The sequence below is a fragment of the Platichthys flesus genome, chromosome 6 (genome assembly GCF_949316205.1).
Source record: "Platichthys flesus chromosome 6, fPlaFle2.1, whole genome shotgun sequence".
Taxonomy (NCBI): domain Eukaryota; kingdom Metazoa; phylum Chordata; class Actinopteri; order Pleuronectiformes; family Pleuronectidae; genus Platichthys; species Platichthys flesus.
This window is the reverse complement of record NC_084950.1, coordinates 12,139,701-12,154,856: the sequence shown is the minus strand read 5'-3', so window position 1 is coordinate 12,154,856 and position 15,156 is coordinate 12,139,701. Positions and strand designations below refer to the sequence as shown.

Here is a 15,156-nt window from a genome sequence, read left to right as displayed (position 1 = left end):
ACTCTAGAGGAAACACCAGAAAGCCATTAACTAACCGCAGTATTATGGTCATCTATTTGCTGGAATGGGCTACAGACAGCTAATGAACAAGTCCATCACTCTCACACACACACACACACACACTCTCACACTGAGAAGCTACACACACTGAGAAGCAATGCTGAAAGAGCTCTTGCTTGTACAAAACAGTGTGACAGATCAATGCCTGAATCCTAAATCAAGAGAAAAGGTTATTCTCTGTCTCACTGGGATTCCACTTACTACCCCCCCTATATCTAAGACACTCACATACCCTTTTAAACCAAACAAGTCCACCAACCCCCCCCTCCCAAACAACCAACACACACACACACACACACACACACACACACACACACACACACACACACACACACACACACACACACACACACACACACACACACACACACACACACACACACACACACACACACACACACACACACACACACACACACACACACACACACACACACACACACACACACACACACACACACACACACACACACACACAATCTCCTAATTAAGAGCGAGGCGGTGGGGCTTTTTTGTGTCTGTGGTTATGCTTGCAATGTTAGTGTCTGGAGTGTGAAAACAGATCTGATGGACTGGTGCCCTCAGCACTCCCTGATCAGGCTCCAGCAGGTATCCCCCATGATTGACAGCTCACAGGTCAGCCGCCCATCTCTCAGTCTGTTAGAGGGTGGGCGGTAAAGAGATTTGGAATGCCTGGGACCCTGATTGCTTTAATGCTCGCCTGTCAGAACCATTGTACAGCTCTGTATTATTAGGGCTCGGCATCTCTCACTGTCTGGAAGGTGTCGCGTCTCTGCTCTGCATAGAGAATCACCACTCCATTCAAAATCCCCTTTCTTATTGGCTGAAAGGAAGAAAGCACAGATTTTTCCACCAAATCTCATGCATTGGGTTTTTTCTTTTTTTCAGATAATGCAACACGAGGGTCTCAAGGGAATGGTTTGGATGGTGCTGCTTTACACTCGAATGCAGAAGATTTGAGATCATTTGGCAATCATTTATCCCTGTGATACCAAACAATGGTCTATAAGATTATACGGGAATTACTCTGATGTTGCTGATTATGTAGTTAATCTCGTTGAGGTTTCTTTTTTACCTCTGTTGTGTCCACGCCCCTGGAGCAGCAGATGACAGCTTTCTTTAATTTGCATTCTGCTTTTCTTTGTTTCTTTTTAACTTTATAAGCCAAAAAAAAAAACCTTGAAAACCTGTGATATTCTGGCGCAGCTGAGACTAGGGCTAGGCGACATGGCCAAAAATGATATCAAGATAAAATGTCCATATCAGTCAATGTTGATAATTATCATGATATAATTATTTATCTGTAAAGTCTGTCTTTTGCTCCTGGGTGAATGTTTCGGGTTTAAACTTGGCTTTTTCGCAAATAACACTTGATAAAGGGAAAAACATATTGGACTTCTTTTTGTTGCCATTGATGAAAATTATATTGAATTATTGATATAGTTTTATTGCTCAGTCTTAGCTGAGACTCAGACAGAAAAAACAAAACATTAGTACAATAGGGTAAATAAAAGATAACAATGGTCACTTTTCTAAATGTCGGTCACTAAAAGCATCTCTTAAAAGAAGCCTTTGTTTGATATGGTTAGTTCTGTGGGCTGATGGTGAGTACTACTCAGATTGTCAATGAATAGAAAATCAATTGGCAGCATTTCTGATAGTTGATCAAACATTTTTGAAGATGTGCTAGATGTCTTTTTTACACATTTAAATATTATTGGGTTATGAACAGCTGGTCAAATAAAACAGAAATAACAAATTTCACCTCAAGCTTTAGAAAATGATGATGGGCATCTTTAATTAATTATGATTAAGAAAATAAATGAAAATGTAATTGTAAGATTTAGTCCAGTGAGACACCAATATATGTTGCACATTATTAAGTATTTGGAGGATTTGTATGATAGTGAGCAGCATAAATCTATAATCATAAAAGGTTCAACAGTGTTAAATTCAATACATTTCTTTTACAGTATAAATATTGACAGCTAAAAGTAAGTCACAACAAGTACAACAACCAGTTAATGTCAATTATGTTAATATTATTTATTCTTTGTGTAACCCTAAGCCAATGTGTGACTACGACAAACCAATCTGAAAATACTGAAAATTCCCTTTATAAACTTTCATGTCAAGATAATTAAGAATATATATACACTATACCATTATAAATAGAACCAATCAGAAAGTGAAAATGTATAGTAAAGTCTATATGATCTTGACATGAAAGGGTAACACAGGCAAAGGATATAAACAAATATTAAATCCTGCCGTGAAAAGTATTTCTTTCCCTATAGTTCACAGAGAGCCTCCTCTGAAGACAAGATGACCCAGTAAACAATGTCTCTACACGAATCCCTCGCTGGCTTTTCTGTGTTATTCCCCAGGCCGAGATGACAGACTGGCAGGTTGTTGAAGGTCATCAGAGCAGTGCCTCCTGGGCCCCTGGAGCCCAGGTGATGGTCAGGTCACATCCCCGAGTGCTCTTGCTGCTCCGGGCCACAGCAGAGACAAGTCCGCCGGGGTGCCACGTCGCCGTCTCCATGGAGATGAGGCGACAGGCTGGCCGCGGCTCAGACTCACACCTTTATGGTCAGTGACTAAGTGTCTCAGAGGAGACGTGCCTGCCTAACAGCAGTCGCACACAAGTTGTGATGGTCCCCTCTCCCACCCCAAAACTATTCACCCTCTCTTATTATTGTCTTCTTTAAAGCCGGTGAAAGCACAGCTCGGGACAAACCCCCGCCCCCAGCAGTCCAACCCCCCATGCCCTGGCAGTGCTACCCTTGTGGGGCCTGCAGGGAACAGTGGTGAGATGTGAGATAAGACCTGCAAGTCTAGGCAGGGCCTCAGAGGGGATGCAAGCGAGGGGGCTGCCCACGCTGTCAATGGCTCACGATCCATGTTGGTTTTATTCGGGGGGTGTGAAAGTATCATTCCCAAATGCTGTCTCCTTTATGATCTCCCGCACAATTGGCTGCTGAAGAAAACTGGCTCGACTACAGTAGTTCAATGTTCCTGTTGATCCGCATCCTCGTGTCTTAATTAGACCGACTGTATCTGACAGATAATTGAATAGCAGATGTATACTTCCAAACGTATACAACACTGACAAGGAGCTTTCAAGCTGGTAATCACACTGACGATATAATTCCTCGTTGTGGGTACTCGTCCAAATCTGAGAACTGAATGATAACCTCTTGATCACTCTACCCCCTGAGTGTTCTTACTGGAAGCCATATTGATTTTGTTAGTCCGCGAGTCCTTGCATTGCCTGGCCTTTACCTCAGGGACAAATCTAATTGTTTATCTCTGGACAGACTTCAGCCTTTACTCCCTTCTGTCTCATTATGTGCCAAGATTTGTCAAGTCAAGTCTCTCCACACTCTCAAATCTCACTTTACAACATGTCGTTCGGCAGAACACTACAGATGGCTTACTTATCAACAGACCCTCCCACATGGAATGCTACAAGCATGACAGCACAACACACTTGCAAAAATATACACAAACTGACATACAATGTAATCACACTCCGGAGACACGATTACACACAAAACATGAGTCACTTTTTTTTTAGGAAACACTTATTTTTGATATCTTGGTGCCAGTGTTCTTGTGGACGATAATGAGGAACTAATGATTATTTTTGAGTCTACAGCACAACGAACAAGAGCAATATTACAATAGTTATCGCTCTTTAACAATTTGTCATTTCTTATTTCTATTCAATGTGATCACAGATGACTTATACACAGCAATGATGACAACGAAAGTCCTCACTGAATCAAATGCAACTGCTAATTTCACCAGCTGGCTGAATTCAACGGAGAAATTCGTCTCACAAAATTCCACCGGTTTGATATTACAAACAATGTATCTTAACAATTGGGCACTTTTTAAGTAAAAAGTGTAGATGCACTGGATTATGTGATACTAACTCAGCTGCAAATACAAATGAAGGAATGAAAAAGACTCTTTACATCACTACAATCGAATGTTCTGCTCAATAATCTCATAATTATTGTTCAATATAAACCTAGACTAGGCAATATGACCAGATTAGTCCATTTCATATCAGTCAATATCAATAATTATCACAATAAATGTAATTTTGTTAAAAGTCAGATTTGTACTCTCAAGTGAAGGTTGTGGTTTGAAACTCTTGTTTATAGGCAGAGAATGATGACCACGTGGTAAACTGCAAAACATTTTACAAATCCTCACAGTGCTTACACATTCTTACATATTCCATAAGCAATATATTTTGTGCATTTGTTATATTGCTATTGATGAATGTTATATTGTAATGATGATTAACATTATTTAACTGCACAGCCATATTGTTTTCATTAAGTTCTGTTTAGTTGAAGCCCCATGGTGTGAGCTATAAATAGCAAGAAAGTGAACAAATGAAAAATATACTACTCTTTTATCTTTGAAAATTCCAACAATCATTCAAGACTACGTAATGACTTATCAGACTACTCTGTCTGTAGGTAAATCACATAAGACAGTATTTGCACATATATATATATAAATATTACTGCAAAGGTGCATAGGGTAAAATCCTCATTCCATGGTCAGATAATAAAATGTTGGAAATGTCAAAACTAGAGTTTAGAGGTTGACAAACTTCTAATTAGGACAAAAACTAATTGTGACAAGTGTTTTTTAATCACCTTGCCTTCTTACCAGCCTTTCAAACTCTCTCAGGCCACTGGAAGCCCTTGGACAGGTTTTTATCAGCGAGTTAACTCCAAGGAAGTAGGCCAGATCGATAAGTACATTTTCAGAGAGGAGCCAGAGCAGAGAGTTAGAGGCGCGGGGGAGAGAGAGACGCGAGAGGCAGGGAGCAATCAGAGAGCTATGGATGTGCGTGCCTTCAGGAGCGGATCGATGCGCTGACAGGAGCCCTGCTTTGTTCTCACACAGTTCTCAGATGTTAGGCGTGCTTAACATGATTGCTTAAAGGTTTTGTTTGCCTACATGTGTTTTTGTTTGTCATTTCGTTACCGTTATAGTATATCCTGCTGTCCGTTCAGTCAGTTACTTAGACACGTGGTTAGGTTGGCTAGGTTTACATACCATTTTTTCAAATTGAGGTTGAGCTTACATTTTATTCTTTCAAATTTTACAAATTTCTGGACGTTAAACGATGGAAAAGTGCATGACAAGGCAAAACAAAACAAAAAAAACCCTGTTAACTAAAGGTAATTAAAATGTGATTAACAATAATCTAAAGCATGCCTTTGAACCTATTTTAAAATTAACTGGTGAAGTAAGCATGAACAAAGACTCCGGTGCCCTCTGTTCTTTTAATACCAGGACTATTTGCTTTTGACAAACTGGTCTTTGACACTCCTCCGTCATTTCTCTATAGTTCCAAGGAATTTTTTATCATTATAAAACTTCATTCTTTATCTCCACACCACATGGCCACCCGAAGCGAGTTAAACACTTTGCCTCGCTAAATACTCCGCCAAGAACTACTTCTAACGAGAACTTGGGTGTCCTCGCTTCCTCACAGAAAGGTGTTGACCGCAAAGGACAAGTAGGTGTCAATAGATGTGCTCCCAGCGCCTATGGGACGCTGAGACGCATGAGCTCTTTTCCAAGGCTTAATAAGATGGCACAGATGCGCCCTTGTCTGAGCACAGCCCTGTGTCTCATTGTACTTTGGCCTCCCAACCCTGCCATTGCAAGACCTCTATTGCATTGGCTGCATGAGAGGGTCTCATTAGGACAGGCAAACGAAAACCGGGGTCAAGGTATATAAAGGTAGCCCCAGCTAAGGAGCATGCCTCTAAGACGAGTTGGGATCTCCACCACGTCCCGGGGCCACCCCTGCGGACCTCTGGCCCTGCCCATTATGACCTCCGATATCCACCATTATTTGATGAAGCAGAGCTTGATAATTATTTTGCGTGGATGAAGAGGGGGGCACAATGTGAATGGAGTGTCTCACTTTAAGGGAAAAGATAGTAGGGGATGATAGGAAAAAAAGAAAAAACTAACAAAAAAAAAGATCAAAAGCAGGCCTTTTCGCTTTTCATGCCTCAGAGGCTCCAAAGAGGATAAGGAACAATTGGGCCCTGGGTATCCTGTCCTCTCTGGCAATTAGACTCAGCTGATGAAGTGAAAGGGATGAATGGCAGGGTTCAAGGCCTTGTGGAAAGATTCACACAACAGGGTGTGTGTTTTTTACCTTCTCCTCCTTTATCTTTGTCTCCACTTAGACTGGCAGCAATGCAGACGGAATATTTCCAGAAGAAGACAATGCGATTCAAGGTGCCAAAACTTAATCACGGGGGCTGATGAGACCGAGGAGGTGTGAGAGGAGCAAAGGGGGACAAACAGACTTTCCTGCAATCACATGTGCACACACACACACACTAACCCTCATTTTGGAGACGATGCACAAAAGATGGCTCTCTGTGGTCACATCCAATTTTTATTACATTTGATTCGTAATGTATTCATCAGCAACAACTACTAAATACGGCACTACAGGTTGTATATAGTTTTCAATAGGATGAAGTAGAAGCTTCTGACGTATGGGTTGTTTGTTCTGATTGTGTTCAACCTGTTCAGGAACACTCCAGATTGTCACCAGCCTAAACAAAGCGCTTTACAACAGTTGAGTTCAGACAAAGACGATGGACCTCAACAAAACAATACAGCGTGTGCTCATTAACATAAAACTGCTAAACATTGTCAAAATTCAGACTGATCCTACTAATCATGTCAAACTTTGCATTTATATGTGAAATTTGTGATAAGATATCTTTTCTACCGATGCTGTGAGTGGGTTTGCTGCTTGGAATTACAATACTGAGAGAAAACACAAACATCTACTGGGTCAACTGAGACAAACGCTACAAAATAAATGAGAAATTTGTTCTGCAAAAACCGAAGTAAAACAATCACCAAGCTTGACTGACATGTTTCAAAACTTGGGTAAAGCATTTATTATGCAACGCTTACCATCAAGCAGGTAATACAGAAATCTGACCTCCTCATTTCCACTTTGTATAATCTTTGTATAATATGCATGTGCAGCATCGCCCTCTCAGAAGGTATGCAGCCCATGCCAATTTCTTGACAGTAATTGATAAATTATTTATTAAACTGCAGCATTAACAGTTGACAGTAAACTTCATGCCAAGTTCTCTGATGTGTAGGAGGAAGTTTTAACCTGGCACACGGAGTAGGCAAAATGTTAAGTTATTGATTAACGCCAGCGTAGCCATTTCAGTGAATCCAGTTTTAGTGGTATGGAAATATTCAGTTTGGAGACTGAGAATGAGACAAGAGAAAACTATGAGTGACAACCTGTTCATGGCTGGGCAGGCCAGAGATCCAATGGTGCACTTTGAAGGCTGTTGGATGATATTCAGAGTTTAATAAAATAAATTAAAGTTAATAGATATTGAGATTTCTGTATTAAAAGGTTGGGGAAGGATACTACAAGAAGTCAAGCTACACCTCACAGATATTAGCTGCATCACACTTATTTAAAGTGCTATCTTTCCCACAAACTTGCACCGACCTTGGTATAACTCCAACATTACAGGTTTTTAAAAGAATTTGTTTGATTAAATGTATAAGTTCAACAGTGAATTACAGCAAAGTGTTGCTTTGAGATGCTTTAATCGGAAAAAGCATAAAGTTACAGTCCACTTGCTGCCATTTACTGATCCTATATTTCACAGAAAGTGTCTTACAGTGCCGGTGCGAGCAAATGGGGCCCAAGGCTTAAACGACACTGCCACACTGCACTAAAACCTTAAGATGATTAGTGATATTCTTAAAACCTAGCCCACTGATAATGTGTTTAAAGAAGCGATACGGCTTTTCCGAGCTTTGAGTTCAAAGTCTGAGAAGCATGGGGTCAGAATGCCAATGGGCTAAACAAAGAGTCGCCAAAATGGGCTTTGAGGGATTTGAAACTTAGGCCCCTGAAGCCTTTTGATCAAAACAGAGCTACGGCCATTGAAATACTAAGTATCAAGTGCCTGCATGGGACTGTGCTGCTGCCAGAGAATGGGGGGGGGGTTCGCATGTGGGATGAGAAACTTTATGTTCAATAACAGATACAAACGAACGCTCCACTTGGAAAGTAAAATCAGTTCTTTTGTCACCGATGGGCACCTTCACAACCAACATTTTTCCCAAACCAAAATTCTACTATATATTTTGACATTTCTAGTCGTGCAGTATGAGTAAATATAAGTACTATACGTAATATACACCCGCTCTATACTATACTAAAAGTAGTGTTTATTGTAAAACCAGAAAACATATTGACACCTATAATTAAAACAAATTTAAGATTAATGTTTGGATAATAATTTTTTCCCCCCATTATAATTTGTATTTCATAACATATGAAGAATACATCAGGCGGCAAACACATTTTCACACCATCTGCTTTATCCATGATGGTGTGTCTTAAGTGGAAGTATTCAACTAGCTCGTTCTACTCTCAGCGACTATTTGAGTATATGTTTTTGATGAATCAAGAAAAAAAAATGAGGCAGAAACTTGAACATATTCCCTCATCTTGATCATCTCTGAGCAATTACCGGAGCATGTTCACATCTTATTCTAATAATAAATCCATTAACTCCAAAAGAGTCCAACATTGTCAATCACCACATTGACAATAAGGCTATCAATGTAACCTGTCCCAATGTACAGTACAATTAATACTTCTGCTTTTCCCTGTGATGTCAAGATACCGGAAGCCGTAAAATGGAAATGAGCAAATGATCTAAAATCAGATTCAATCACAAACTCAATTAAGTGTGTTTATCATCATCCTGGCAGTTTTAATGCAACACCTCCCGGCAGCTACATCAACACCTGACGGGAACATGTGACAAAGAACATGTGATGGAGAATATGATCAAATTGAGGCAATTTCAATCAGGCTCTTACATGTTTCCTTGTGGCACCGGTGGTTAGCGCTACTGTAAGCGTTTAGCATATTTTAAAAAACTATCAACATGTTTAGGTCCAAGAGGTGCACGATGGTTCATACAGTGCGATTGTTGCATCACAACAACAACACACACACACACACACACACAATGCAGTGAAAATGGCTGCAACTGAAGGACATGGAAAAGCAGAACATGGCACAACATATACTTTATGTTTGATGATACTTAAAATATGAGTGAATCAACGCCTTCCCCTACTTCTGCTCAGTTGAGTGTGGTATCGGACACATTATCAGTGGCCTGTTTGCATGTAGCTGAACACAGCACCATTATGCTCGCGGGCCTATCAGTTGGGGTTTACAACACTCACCTTAAATGCCATCTGGAGCTATTCAGGTTTACTGTGTCTGAGAGGCTTCATGGGACCAACATGCAATACGATGTGCTGAGTGTGACGCAGAGAGAAGGCAAACAGGGCTGAGGCTAAACATATCTTCATTAACCATTAACCTGCCCACGGTTTTCATGAAGCTCGTCAACTGCGACCTCCAGGAGCACGAGGGGACATTATGGAACGACTTGATTGGTCCAGACAACAATTCCAAACCCAAATAGTCACTTTTTTATATAGATTAAGATGGTCGACACAGCATGTTGGAATATTTTAGAAGCTGAAACCATCAAGTGTTGAACATTTTTCCTGGGAAATTAACTTGAACAATTAATCATTTATTCTATTTTCTGTCCACTGATCAATTGACATATATTTGCAGCTGAAGAGTTGAAATTAACTGGAATAAATATTGATGAGCATGAAACAAAAATACTGCATGGTCGATTTTACTCAAAGTATATCACAGTACAACGAAAGGGGAAAATACCATATGTGCATGGGTGCAAGTGGAGCAGCCTTGAACGCTCGTTATCACCTTCTCTATACAAATCTTCCTTATCAGCCAAACTACAATAAAACTGACATATATATATATATATATATATATATTCACATTTATGCTTACATTTTTTTCTCTCCTGCCCATCTCCTCCCTCCCACAGCCTGTAAGCATTTTAACTAATAATGTTCACTTTGTAGCAGATGAACATATATCAGGAACAAAAACTCGGTCCATTATTTAGTCCATTACCACTGACAGATGCTGCCAGATGACACAAAGACGTGGGATGCACAAAATATAATAGGCATCTTGTATTAATTGTACACATTTTCTGTCTCTTTTTTTTTAAGGTGACAGGGCCATTACTCCAAAGTCACCACTTATCAGCGGTATCGCCGAGGATTAATGGTTTCACTTGAGCTGGTGAGAAATGTTTAAGTTGTCCTGATTATCAGTGCTAGAAAAAGAATAATGGTTATTTGTCATTGTGTTAAGCAGTTGGAGGAGGACTAATCTAACAAAACACTCAGTTAAGAATGTGATTAACCCTTTCTGCTGGGACCGAGTAGGACGTATACTGGACTGTGCTAAGCAATAAAGAAGAAGAAATATGAGGTTGCCTACATGAGAGCTGTGCCGCACCGAATCATATCAGAATAATCAGCAGCTAGAATATTCTATATTAGAGGTACAAATAATGTCCAAATGAAAGTAGCAAAGGCAAAAAAAAGCCATTAAGCCATATAGCTCTAATGCCTTGCCAGTCCTATGTAATATTCTATATTCTATTCTATTCATTGGATATTATTTCCATTGGTTTGGTGCAGAATTTGGACTACCACATGGTTAGATGACAATGACCTACAGGTTAAAAATGTAAAAGTGTGACTCTTTACATAGAAACAAATGATCTAAAGCTTTAGAACACAGACGGAAGCAATGACCTTGAAGACGATCCATAAGGAGCTTACAGCCAAAGAACCACCAACCAAAAAGATGACAGAGAAAAAAAAGGCCTACAAAATGTTCAAATGAAAATCCAAAGCCAATAATATCAAATCCGAACAATATTAGTCAAAGACAAACTGTGATGGCAGTTTAAACATTTAGAATTTAAATTTAAATTGAGACTTTGTTTGCAACAACAGCAATTACCACCACCACTAGCAGCCATACAACCCATTTAACACATTTGTCTGGTGAAGGATTCCCCCACCCCCCCTCCTGCAGTAGAGTCCCTGAAGCTTTTGTACTGGTTGTGCAGGCTTGTTCCTGCAGCCCCAGTAATCTACTACATTATTTTCCTTGTCTGTCACCTTTATAGTATCTATTAGCCACTCTCTGCTATCTGTTTGTGGAGCATTTTCCCTTCCTTTTCCCCATGAATGTTTTATATATTGGGGGGAGAATGATTGTTCTTTCGCAATGAGGCCGGCGCATGGCCTCAGTAAGACAAATTGCTCCAGAACGTCTAAATGGCAGTCAATGATAACTCATTGGAAGGAGAGTAAGTGACTTCCAATGGAGTGGATAGGGGACAGAGAATAATGGCAGAGCACAGGTGAAAAATAGATGTTTGGCTCGGTGTAATTCATCCATTAGGGGGCTCTCTGTTAATCTAGCAAACCACAGCAAGTGTTTTTACAGCGATGAGGAGGTGATGGGCGAAAATGACTGCGACTGGACAGAGGATCCCCACTACCTCCCCAATCACAACACACACTATGAAGTGTTTACTAATGGACAAATGTACTCTCCGTCTGCTGCTCTCCGCTGCATCCCACATGCGCCGCTCCAGTTTCAAGTTAAGTGCGGTGATAGATGCATTGACGAAGTTCATCACGGTGCCGACATATTAATTACCTGCAATATGGTTCCATGCGTTCAGAGTGCTTTAACCTCCCCTGTCTCAATGGTGTACCAGCGGGTGGATCAGCTGTGAGCCTGTTCAACGTGAAAATCTGGGTTAGAACAAAACAGAAGAAGGGGGACAAAGGAAAAGCCCACCCGCTGGAAATCAACACCCCCATTCTGCTGATTTCCAGACAAACATAATGATAACAATTTTTTGACCATTTGGTGTCTGCTGCTTGTGCCTGTGGCAATCTAGACAAAAGGAGCTCGGGAGGAAAAAAATGGACCAATATGGTCTTAAGAGTTTATTCTGACCACACAATCTGTTTTTCTTAAGTCAACTTTTAAAACACTGCTATGAGCACTGCCCACAGCTTTATCACTGAAGCTCAGATTGACCTTGTGTTCACCTTTTTTACCATCTCCCATCTGTTTAGGTTCCACCCTAGAATCCATCCCAGTTGGCTGTAGGCCCACTTTGCATCGGGCTTTCTCTGCGGAACCCTCAGCAAAACCCTGAAGGAGCAAGGGATGGGGGGGGGGGGGACTTTGTGTTCGGACTGTTTCAGAGAAATTTCCGCTCGCAACTCTGCGTTTTTTATTTCCGCGCTCGGCAAGCTCGCTGGGTCTTTACAGGCCGTTTCCCCTGTGCACCATAAAGAAAAGACTTGGCCCTGTTTTCACTGCAGCCCCTCACTTGACTGGAATCCTGCAGCACATGGCAGCAGCGTAGAGAGGATCTGAATCATGTCGTCAGTTCTGCAGTTTAGATTTTTTTTTAATAAATGCATTTTTGGGGGTTATCAGGAAAACACCCACTTATATATAAACAAAACAAGTGGTTACATTTACTGGGCAATGAATCCATTCTTGTTTCTCTACATGACCCTGCACTCATATTGAATGTGCATTAGATTAAAGGGAATTCCAGCTTCACATGTATGTATCTTCATCCAGGATTGGAGGCCTGCTCGTGCAGCCCCTCACAGCAGCTCATTAAGGGGTTAAAGTGACCTTCACCTGGATTAAAAGCAGCGATCAGCAGGTGGACACAGCTCATAACACACAAAGGCACCAACAGGGGGAAAGACAAGGCGTCCAGCTGGACACTTCTCGCTGCCTCTTCCCCAGTAATAATAATAATAATACATAAAAAGGGAGCTACAGGTTGTGGTGAGTGGACTTCAAATGCTAAGGACAACGAGGTGGTGCCATTATCACTCGGCGCTGAAAACGAGCACGGTGACCCGATTAAAGCGAGAACTTCTGGGTCACGGTCTTGTTTTTCAACGCTTCGTCTGTCCATCGATAGTGACACGGCCCGTGGCTCGCACCTACCTGTAATACTATCTCCCCAGAAGTCGGGCTTCAGTCGGGGAGGGCGGAGGGAGGCTGGCCTGGTGGCTGTAACCCGACCCGGGCGGCGAGGCAGCGGGTTGGCCTGCAGCGTGCAGCGGGGAGGAAGCGGCGGATGTCAGGCGGTGGAAGTTGCGGGCTGCGGCGCCGCTCAGTGGCCGCTCCGGTACCTGGAGCTCCCGCCAACCCGTGCACTGTGTGTGCGCGCGTGTGCGTGTGCATGTGTGTGTGGCTTCCAAACCACAAACTTTTTAAAGAATGTTTTATTCTTTTTATTTGTTTTGTTTAGTTTTTTTCAAAGACTAAACTTTGAATGTGAGAAAACATGGTGAATCATCCATCCCTTTAGACACACACACACACACATACACTGTTCTTCACTGGGCTCACTTCTCTTCCACACTGCCTCAGATCACTGAGTATTATTTTGCAACTGAGCATGTAGATCAATAAATCATTCATACATCATTGGTATATAAAGTTCAAAATCCTTCACAATTGACTGATGAACCAAGAATAGGAAACTCATTTTAAAGAATGCTTACAATGTAATACCATTGATTTGTTGATTTAAAAAAGTATTTTAGAGAACATTGAAAAGTAAACGAATAAATGTAGTAAGTAAGAATAAGTGAATGAAATGGGATAAAAAAAAACTATACCCTTAATATTGATGGATGGATCAAATTAGATGCTATAAAATAATGTCTAAACCAGGCGGAAGAGGTTTTTAAGCTTTAAGCATCTCAGGTATATAAGGGCTCTAGCAGCTAAGGGACCAAATGGAAACTAAAAGCTGTTTCATAGAGTTTTTGTGTTGCACGTACAGTGAACTGATTCTAACCAGAGAACCTGCAGAGCCGTACTGGTTCTCACACAGTCAGCATGTGAGACATGGATGCTGGTGTGCGACCATGAAGAGATTTGAAAACAAGTTAAAGATCTTATCATGGTCGGTGTACAGGTCTTTTGTCTGTTGAGGGTCCTCACTTGTAAGTCAGTAAAGAAAGCAGATCTTTGCTCACAAACACATAACTTATTATTATATAATTATTAAATATATGGACCAATTTATAGGCCTTTTTCAGGAAAACCCATCGCAGTCTGACCCACAAATCATACACACAGTAAAACTCAAGTGCCACTTAGAGTAGCAACTAATACACAAGAATACGGTGGACTTACACATTATATTTCACCTGGGCTAAAAACTGGTGAGTTTGTGTCTTTGGCCTTTGGTGTTAAGCAACAAACAAGTTCACAGTGTCTGTGGTCCAGCCTTCTCGGGGCTTCCTTTGCATCAGACACATACGCCCTTCATCTCATGCTAATGCAGTACAAAAAAAGATATCCAGCTTTAAAGACATGGCAGTCAGTTAAAAGAAGGCTCTGCTTAGTGTTTGAAGCCATAAATGTGACAGAAGACTTCAAGAGGAAGACCCAAGACTGGCAGTCTAAAGATGAGTGAGAGGCAGACAGGCAACATGTTTTTTTCCCATCCAGAGGGATAGTCTGTGGCCAAGCTTGATTATTAGAGATGAAGGACAGGCTGAGAGGATGTGGGATTGTTAAATCCTTGAATCCTTTCACCAAAGCCCCCTCCTATAACATTCTTCTGCACTCCATCTCTCTGCATTTATGGTGCGCTCTTGATTTTCCTCTCTTTTCTTTTTAAGGCTGAATGAAATTCAGATTCCCTGATGATATGCAAAAAAAGGAGGGGGGAGAAATATGGAAATACAATTTGGCACTCCACAGGATCCAAACTAAAGCATTTAGGAATAATATTGTGATATAAATTTGTAAAGTTTATATTCCAAAACCCAAATAAGCCTCGTGCAGTTTGACTGGATTTCAAACATTGGCAGGAATTCAGAGGCTCATCCCACTAATACTGAATCACTACACTATACATGTAGACGGCACTTCAACTGTCTATGCTGTTATGTGAAACCCTGGCTGTGGATTCAAAACCTCTGCTCCCCTCACTGAGAGAGGCTGTGCTTCATTTGATGCCCTGT

General features: G+C 41.1%; 1 long non-coding RNA gene across 1 annotated transcript in view; it reads right to left on the bottom strand.

Annotated features, from left to right (window-relative positions):
- LOC133954609 (uncharacterized) overlaps positions 1–13,306 on the bottom strand; it is a 97,802-nt gene extending 84,496 nt beyond the window's left edge. Inside the window, exons 1-2 of the long non-coding RNA XR_009920806.1 lie at positions 13,118–13,306; positions 11,789–11,869 (exon numbers count right to left, since the gene is read on the bottom strand). This is a non-coding gene — a long non-coding RNA (uncharacterized LOC133954609). The remainder of the gene's footprint in view (positions 1–11,788; positions 11,870–13,117) is intronic.
- Positions 13,307–15,156: the final 1,850 nt, after the last annotated feature.